This window comes from Camellia sinensis, unplaced genomic scaffold (assembly GCF_055761805.1).
Source record: "Camellia sinensis isolate YWXY unplaced genomic scaffold, ASM5576180v1 Unanchor6, whole genome shotgun sequence".
Taxonomy (NCBI): Eukaryota; Viridiplantae; Streptophyta; class Magnoliopsida; order Ericales; family Theaceae; genus Camellia; species Camellia sinensis.
Window position 1 is genome coordinate 513,667 of NW_028129474.1, and position 8,498 is coordinate 522,164.

Here is an 8,498-nt window from a genome sequence, read left to right on the forward strand (position 1 = left end):
GATTGATTTGAAGTGCACAAAACAGTGCGATTAAATGAATGTTCTATGCAAATGAGGTGCATTTTTCTATGAAAGTATGGAAGAGTGCACTATCTATGCAAAAGATACGAATGAGACACGCATGCCTCATAAGATGCAAAATGATGCGAGCGTGACACGCATGCCATACGGAATGCAAAATGATACAAATGAGACACGCATGCCTCATAAGATATGCAAAATGATGCGAGTGTGACACGCATGCCACACGGAATGTAAAATGAAACAAATGAACTTAAATGCATAACAACGCACATGTTTTCGGAATGCACGACAATGCATGGTAAGGGAATGCACGACAACGCGAACGATGCGCGAGGCGACGTATGTATTGAAATACGTGACAGTGCTTGTAATAAAAATGCAATGACAATGTATGAGAGATGTGCATGACAATGCAAGAGGTGCGTGTTACAACGCATGTAGCATGTGCATAACAATGCAACTGCGAGGCGCATGATAGCGCGACGTAACACTACAACAAGTTGGGTCTTGAATGACGAATTTTTTTTGTCTCCAAAGAGTTAATTTCGTCACTATAGATATTTGTGAGGAAATATTTTCGTCACCAGTTTCGTCATTGAATGTTCGTCACTAAAAACCACGGTGACGAAAAATAATTTCGTCACCAATGAAATTACTTCAGTGATGAAATTTTTTGTCACGAATAAAACAAGATTTTATCACAAAAAATTCTCATTTTCGTCACCAAATAATTATTCACTACCATATTTATAATTTTAGTTGACGAATAAATTTGTCACACATGTTGATCATTGATGAGGAAATAATTTCGTCACTGTAAGATGTAAAGGTGACAAAATCTTTTGTCTCTAAAAATCAAATGGGTGACGAAATATATTTCATAGCAAGAATTTATATACGTGACGAAATTTTTAGTCACCAAACAACAAAATCAATGAAAACTTTCATATATAATTTGCAATAAATTTTGTCATAAAAACTATTTATTAGTGACGAATAATCACTTTGTCATAATAACAAGCACAAATGACGAAACAAATTCGTCACTAAACTCGTTTCATATTTTATATTTCAATTTAAATTATTATTTCACAAATATCCCTGCTCATATCCCAATAGTCTTTTAAATATGCTAAGAAATCGACTAGCTATTATACACCACTCCACAAAAAAATTCACCAAACAATTGTATTATAAATCAAAATATATCCATCAAACAACTTTAATAATAACCCATTAAGTATATCAAAAAAATCATCAAAGTAAATCCCAAAATGAACTAACGTAGAATCCACACACAAAAAAAAAAAAAAAAAAAAAAAAAATCAACATTCAATCTTGATTTGCAAGTACAACTAAGGATTAGTTCAGTAAAAAAAATAATTCAACACTTGATCTTGATTTGCAAATATGCTTCCAGACGTCATCAAAAACCAATCTGCAAAGAAAATAAATAAGAAAAATATTAGCATATTACCAATTACATTATATAGACCTCTCTATCCATGTCAATACAAATTGTGTACACAATGAGTCTAACTTAACAACCAAAAGTTCCTTTGTACATGGCAAGCTCCTATTAATCACATCACTAACTTAGAGCAACTCCAACACTGCCTAGCAAAAATACACGAGAGTAAACACATAATTGTGTCTCTACTTTGAAAAAAGTTCATTTCCATGCTGTAACTGTATCCTATGTTAGTGATAGTCAATTTTCTTATCTTACTAAATATAACAATAAAAATAATAATAGTAATCAATACAATATTTGTCAAAAAGTGTTAATAGTCAAATTGCTTATTGTTAAATTAGACTCTCTATACCATTTAGCAACCCACTATAGTCTTCGCAACACGGACACAAATAAGCAGTGTCCATGTAGAACACTGCTTCAATACCTACACTTGGACACGCCTAGAGACTTGAGATACTTCTTGGGTGTGTACATTATTTAAATATGCTTTGCAACTTTGGGGCATCGGCTAACACTTACTCAAACACAAGGCCAGCAATTGTAGCCATACGAACAGCCTTATTAAAAGGATGAACATACCCAAAAGCACCCAACCATTTATTCAAATAAATAGATAAAGGAAGAAATGCAAGACACTGGAATCATAGACATGGCTACCACAACTCAAATATGCAATGGACATTTTTTAATTATTCCCATGTTTATACGTAATTTTCATTATTATAATGTTGTCGCCATGTCTATGTCTTGTTTTAGTATTTATATCTATGTTGTGTCATGTTCGTGCCAAGTGTTTGTGTCTTTGCTATCAAGAATCTGTTTCTGAGCAAGCAAAACTTTATTTTCCTATATGTGATAGGCTGTTACAGAATGAACAGAAGTCCACTCATGATTGCTTGAAAACATTTTTCGAACTTGAGTTTTCAGCCAAAAAAGATTCTCCATCCAGAAAATAAAAGATTATAATGGTCTCTGGTAAACATACAACATCTACTAAATATATGTAGATCATGTATAGAGAGAAAGATCAGCAATTAATGCAGCTATAGAAGTGACCAAAAGTATTTTGAAATGGAATTGCAATTGAGGCAAATATGACTTTCAAAAACGAACCAGAATTCTAGAGAATATGAAGCCTCTAACTTCTTGGCTGAGATCTTCAGTGTGAGGATCTTCAACAATTACACATGCATCTCCAACATCATATTGTTTAAGAATCTATTCCTTACTCAAATCAAAGAACTAAAACACTATACCTATAGGAATAAGATAAGGACAATATAGATAAGTTAACAACTAACAAATTAAATTCACACATTCTAAAGTAAAATATCACAATTTAGAAATGCACAACTTTGTTGGAAAGGCATCATAAGAAGAGTTGACTGGCACAAATCATTTTAAAGAGAAAAAGCAAAAGAAACTCCTTATCAGAGAAACAACAATAGGATGTTAGGATAACTTTTTAGGATACTCATGCCACCCATAATTCAGCGTCATAGAACTGATTAATAAAAACTACAAGGTATAGTGCATAATTTCAGCTTTGAGTACAATTCATATTTCTATAAATGAAGTGGAAGACAGGTTTCCAACAACACCATCTATGGAGTTTCATAACCGGAAGAGAATGATAGCTAATGGGTAGGGCTTATTGTTGTTTGTTTGTGTAATGGGAATAGTTTTTCCTCTGCTGTATTGTTGGTTTTCTTTAATATTGTGTTTGGATGATGGATTTGAGGGGGATTTGCAAAGCCCTACTCAAATCCAATTCCCAATCCAAATCCAAATCCAAATCCAAATCCAAACATGTATCCTAAGGGATTGGTGGGGGATGGTGTTAAAGATGGTGTGTTTGTGGGTTAAATAGTGTGATTAGGGAGGGGAAGAAAATGCAGGCGTATATACATCTTTGAGGACATGTTTCTCTGAATGTATGCCATGCCATTGTGTTCAAAATGTGAAAGCAAAAAATATGGTTATTGGCAATTTAACACTGAATTGGTAGGTTTTGGGACTCCTTGTTGTGAGCATTACAAACACCAAAGCTCCCTAAGGTAGAAAGGGACACAATTATTTAAAACCAAAAATTTACCCTTCCTGCCCAATCTGCTCCTGCCTGGAATTCCTTCATCTTCATTGATACTAGAGAAGAAAAATGTGATAAACATTAGACAGTTACCTAGTTACTCATCATGATTTGGCAATTGCTTAGTAAAATCTTAATATTATCATACGTCTATTCTGGCTACAATGATTTCAAGGCTTCATCTAAATACTCATTCATATAGGTGACTAAAAGTAAAAATGGTACATAATTGGTGAGACTAGTTTTTTCATATGAAAAAAAGTTTTTCAAAGAAAGATAACGAAAAGAAAAAGAAAAATATTAGCCTAAATATACCTGAATAGGTCCTAAGTTTCTTCAGGAGCTTTGATGTGGGTGCAACAGGTTTATCGAAATGATATTTGTGTTTCTAAATGATTGTTATAGCTAAATGATATTTGTGTTTCTAAATGATATTTGACTCAGCTAGTTGTGGTTGTTATACCTAAATGATATTTGTGTTTCTAAATGATTCTATTTGTGCTTTACATAGGATTGACAAAGACATGTAACAAAACAAGGGACAGCTTCCTGTACAAAGTACAACACATAAAAGCAATTAAGAATAACTCTCTCTTCACATTATTGTCACTTGTCAAGCTAGTCTTAGGTTTTTGGCAATAAAACAAAATGTAAACGACTGAATGGCATGGACCCCTTTATGACAAAACAGAGGAATTCAATCTATGAACTACCATCTAATTAAGCTACACCACAGTGGAAGATTAGGATCTCTGTCATTGTAGTTGTGCACATGTGAACAACTCATTGCAGGCCTACAGGCCCAAGATGGACCCTTGTTGATTGGGATTCAATTTTGGATTGTAGAGCCTAGTTAAATTAATGGCATGATTAGAATCGATGAATAGAGGGAGTAACCTTTGGTAACATTTGCACTTGCAGAAAGTAACTTCCTACAAACTTGAAGCTGCATTCTCACACTATGCAGCAAAAACAGAGTAGCATCTGATATCCACTTCCACAGATAGATATAAATACGGGGAAGCATTATTGCTAGTAAAAATTTTTAAGTTCTATTTCTTGCTAAATTTCCTAGGAACAAAAACTCAAGCAATAATAACAGATAATAAGGAATGATGCTTATTGATAGTACCTTTGCAGCAATAGATTCCGTTGTATGCTTTCTTCATAGATCAGCTTTCCGAGCTTCAAATTCCTCTCTGCTCATGATGGGGGGGTCCAAGATCGTAACACGCAACATAGATCATACCAAGATCTCAAACATGTTAGATGGAAAAGATGTTTACAAGACAGTCTCTTCGTCTTTGCCATTGGTTCCTGTCATTTGCCCACCCATCAAACAGCTTGGAGATTAACAAAAAATCAAATAGGGAATTGAGAATGAACTAAGCTAACAAGCTCACCCTACAAATAGCACATTCATCCTCATATGCTTCAATCTCCTCAGGTGTTGCATCTGGAAGTGATCCATGAAGGACGCCTAAAGCTATCTTCAACCTAATAAATCATTTGATACGTTTTACAATTGCACCTAACAAGGCCTGGTCAATAATATGAAGTGTTAAACAAAATAAACATGAAATAATAATGTTGAAAAGTCCAAGTCAAATGAATGTCAATATATTGCTACAAAAAAATAGTGAGAAACTTTACACATATATTTAGGAAAAGAACTACATCCACAAGATGAAATTTCATGCCATGAAGCCACCAGATATGCACATAATGACAGAGTGCCATCAATAACGTCATGATGTCCAGAAGAAAACCCAAGTTCCATATGAGAATGCCTTTCCATTCATAGAATGAACCCGCACTCAAATTTGTTAAGTTACAATAATGACAAATCCAATCCACAACAACAATTAGAAGTACCCTTGGTCTTTAGCAACAGCATCAACAATAACAATAGAAAACGAATGATTGCCAAGAATCATGGAAAGCCATGGTCTTAGAAACAATTAATAAATATATAAACATTGCCAAGACAACCCACCAACTAAAAACATGTCAAGTTAAAATAATCACAAACATATAAACCTTTAAGGAAAAAAAGATAGAGATTGGTGCATTTTCTTGACATTGACACTAACTGAGCAGGCTAGGCATAGGTAAAAAGGTCCTGTAGAGCTTTTACTATTGCACCAAGCAACAAACCCCCTTACGTTTATAGGAAGGAAAAAAAAAGAGAAAAGAAAAGAAAAGAAAAGAAAGGAAAAGAAATTAAGAAAACTATACAGTGCCACGCTTCACAAAACACATCTTCTTTCAAGATCATAAAATACTGGCTTAGAGGAAGAAAGAAAGAAAACAGCAAAATAAATGCAGCACTAAATTTTTTTTCTTTTATGAGATATAAGTGGACAAGAAAAAAATGGTAACATAGTTGGCTTAACATGTTTTACCTGTTCATTCAAATAATTTTATTTTTATATGGGGAAAAGGGAAAAGAATATAAAGAAAACTACAGTGCCATGCTTCACAAAACACATCTTCTTTAAAGAACAGGGAATACTAAGTTAGAGGAATGAAGAAAGAAAACAACAAAATAAATGCATCGCAAAAAAATTTGGGAGCTATAAGCAAATAAGGAAAAAGTGAATAACGGGACCAGAAAACATGAGAACCCCCAACCACTTGGTAACACAACAACAAAATAACATGGCTACATAAAAAAAGTTTGCAAACAACCTGCTATTGATATATCAAGGAGTTTGGACCTTTGGCAATTTGTGTTGTTCCCTGCTGAATCATGGAACCATATATTGAGCAATTGAAAACCATGAATCAAAATAGCCTACAAAAAACAATTTGCAGACTAAAGAACCTTCAACCTGTGTTTATTATATGTTCTACGGGAAAAATGTTACATGATCTATAGATAGATCTATCCATTATGAAAATGAAAAGACTTCCCAATAAAAGTACTTGTAATGTCTCAAAAGCAATACTAAGTGGCTTGAAAAATAACAACAGAAACATATACGATTCTAACGTTCTATATATCACTAGACACATCTTTATCCTGTAAGCAGCCCAAAAAAAAAACAAGAATACGTAAATGAGAAATTTATGAATAACCAAAATTGGAAAAGGGAGGTGAAACTAGCATGGACATTAACTCTTGTGATTCGCAAGAGGGGAAAGTTTAAAAATTGTCATTCCTAATGTTTAAGATCAATTGTTAGAAGTTTAAAAATTGTCATTCCTATTACTACCGCCATTAGTTGAGTAGTAGGCAAGTTATTGTCATTAAAATCTCAAGAGTTTGATAGCAATACCACATACATATGGCCTAGTGAGAGACGATTCATTCATCATTCTTATTCTTATTCTCTATAAGACTAATTTCTTGTAGTGACACTCCCTTCCCTTTACAATGTCTCATTTGAATTCTTAAAAACTTTTATGCTCTATTACAAACATAATAGTCATTTTATAAGAGGTTAATATACAATAAGTTTTTCAACAACATTGGGTTGATGGTTTGATGGGTTGATGGGTTGTCTCTCGGAAATATCTTCAAACACTTGACATGCAGAATTCTTGTCCGTTTCCTGTCACAAACAAGAGGGGAAATCCTAACAAAATAAAAAGATTAGACAAATGTTTCAATCAAATAAAAAGTGAAATGATGGAATCTACATACCATATGGAGAATTACTACCAAACAAATCATATACCACAGTAAATAAATAAACATTTAAGGTGCAAAACCCTTTGTAGTTGTAGGAAATATGCAGGAAAATGAAAGCCATTACATTTAAGTTCAATGAAGTAAATAAATAAACATTTAAGGTGCAAAACTACAAAGAAGAAGACATGAACTTCATAGATATTATAGATTGCATTACATAATGAAAAAATTGGAAAAACAAAAACATAAAATTGATTTGGACAAGGCTAGAGAACACATGTATATTTCAGAACCATTTCAAAACTTGAATCCCATTTAGACTATTGAAACTCATATAAAAAAAAGACAAATCTTAGAGTTTCTGGATTCACATCCATAAGCATGGTGTCTGTTAGATTTTTCTTTCTTTTTTCTTTTTAAATATGAAGAAAAGGAGAAACAGGGGGGAAAACTCACTACCTAAGAATTTTATATATAAAAAAAAAATCAAAACCCCCCACCCAGAAATCGTTGAATCAAATGCCCTAATTCAAAACCCCACACCAGAAATCGTTGAATTGAAATCCAAATAGTTTAATCAAATGCCCTAATTTAAGAAGAGAAGGGTTTAAGAAAAAAAAGAAACAAACTCTAGGTTTAGAACCTTACCAAAATTGCAGGTCTTTCCCAAGCCAATGAGTTTCAAAGGGTTGTAAGGGAAATGCAAAGCACCGTCTATGGCAAAGAGGTGGGTCTCCATTGGGGAAGAGGATCCGAATTCAGGGAAGAGGAGGAGATGCAAAGGTCGTGCCCATGAGGTGTTTATCATTCTCTCAGAGAGAGAGAGAGAGAGAGAGCAAGAGTCACGAAAGAGAGGAGAAGAAAAGAAAATTAATTTTTTTAGAAATTTAATTGAATTTTCTAAATTTAATTTTTTGCAATATATATTCATCACACTTATTTAGAAGTTGTGATTAAAAAAATTATATATAATCACATCATTACACTTATTTAGAAGTTGTAATTAAAAAAAATTATACATAATCACATTTAGAAGGTGAGATTAATATATATATATATATATATAATCAAACTTAATTAAAAAGTGACATAAAAATAAATATTATCACATTTAATCAAATTAATTGTGATTAAAATATCAATCTAATTTTTTTTATCACACTTCTAATAAAAGTGAGATATTTTCATTTGTCAAAAAGTGATCTTTAGCTGTTTTTATAGTAGTGCCTATTTTGAGATAGAGAGATGATAAACAGAAAAGGGGTAAAAAA

The 8,498-nt window shown here is 32.8% G+C and overlaps 1 long non-coding RNA gene across 4 annotated transcripts; it reads right to left on the reverse strand.

Moving 5' to 3' along the window:
• Positions 1–1,186: 1,186 nt before the first annotated feature.
• On the reverse strand, positions 1,187–8,120 carry LOC114293013 (uncharacterized). Of its 4 annotated transcripts, none has more exons than XR_014359627.1 (6): positions 7,876–8,013; positions 6,282–6,387; positions 4,994–5,131; positions 4,723–4,907; positions 2,615–2,757; positions 1,187–1,462 (listed from the first exon to the last, which is right to left on the reverse strand). It is a non-coding gene; the product is annotated as an uncharacterized LOC114293013 (long non-coding RNA). The 4 variants fall into 4 exon arrangements; XR_014359628.1 differs by lacking the exon at positions 1,187–1,462 and adding an exon at positions 7,046–7,171 and having other exon boundaries at positions 2,569–2,757; positions 6,282–6,332; positions 7,876–8,120; XR_014359630.1 differs by lacking the exon at positions 1,187–1,462 and adding an exon at positions 7,046–7,147 and having other exon boundaries at positions 2,569–2,757; positions 6,282–6,332; positions 7,876–8,099.
• Positions 8,121–8,498: the final 378 nt, after the last annotated feature.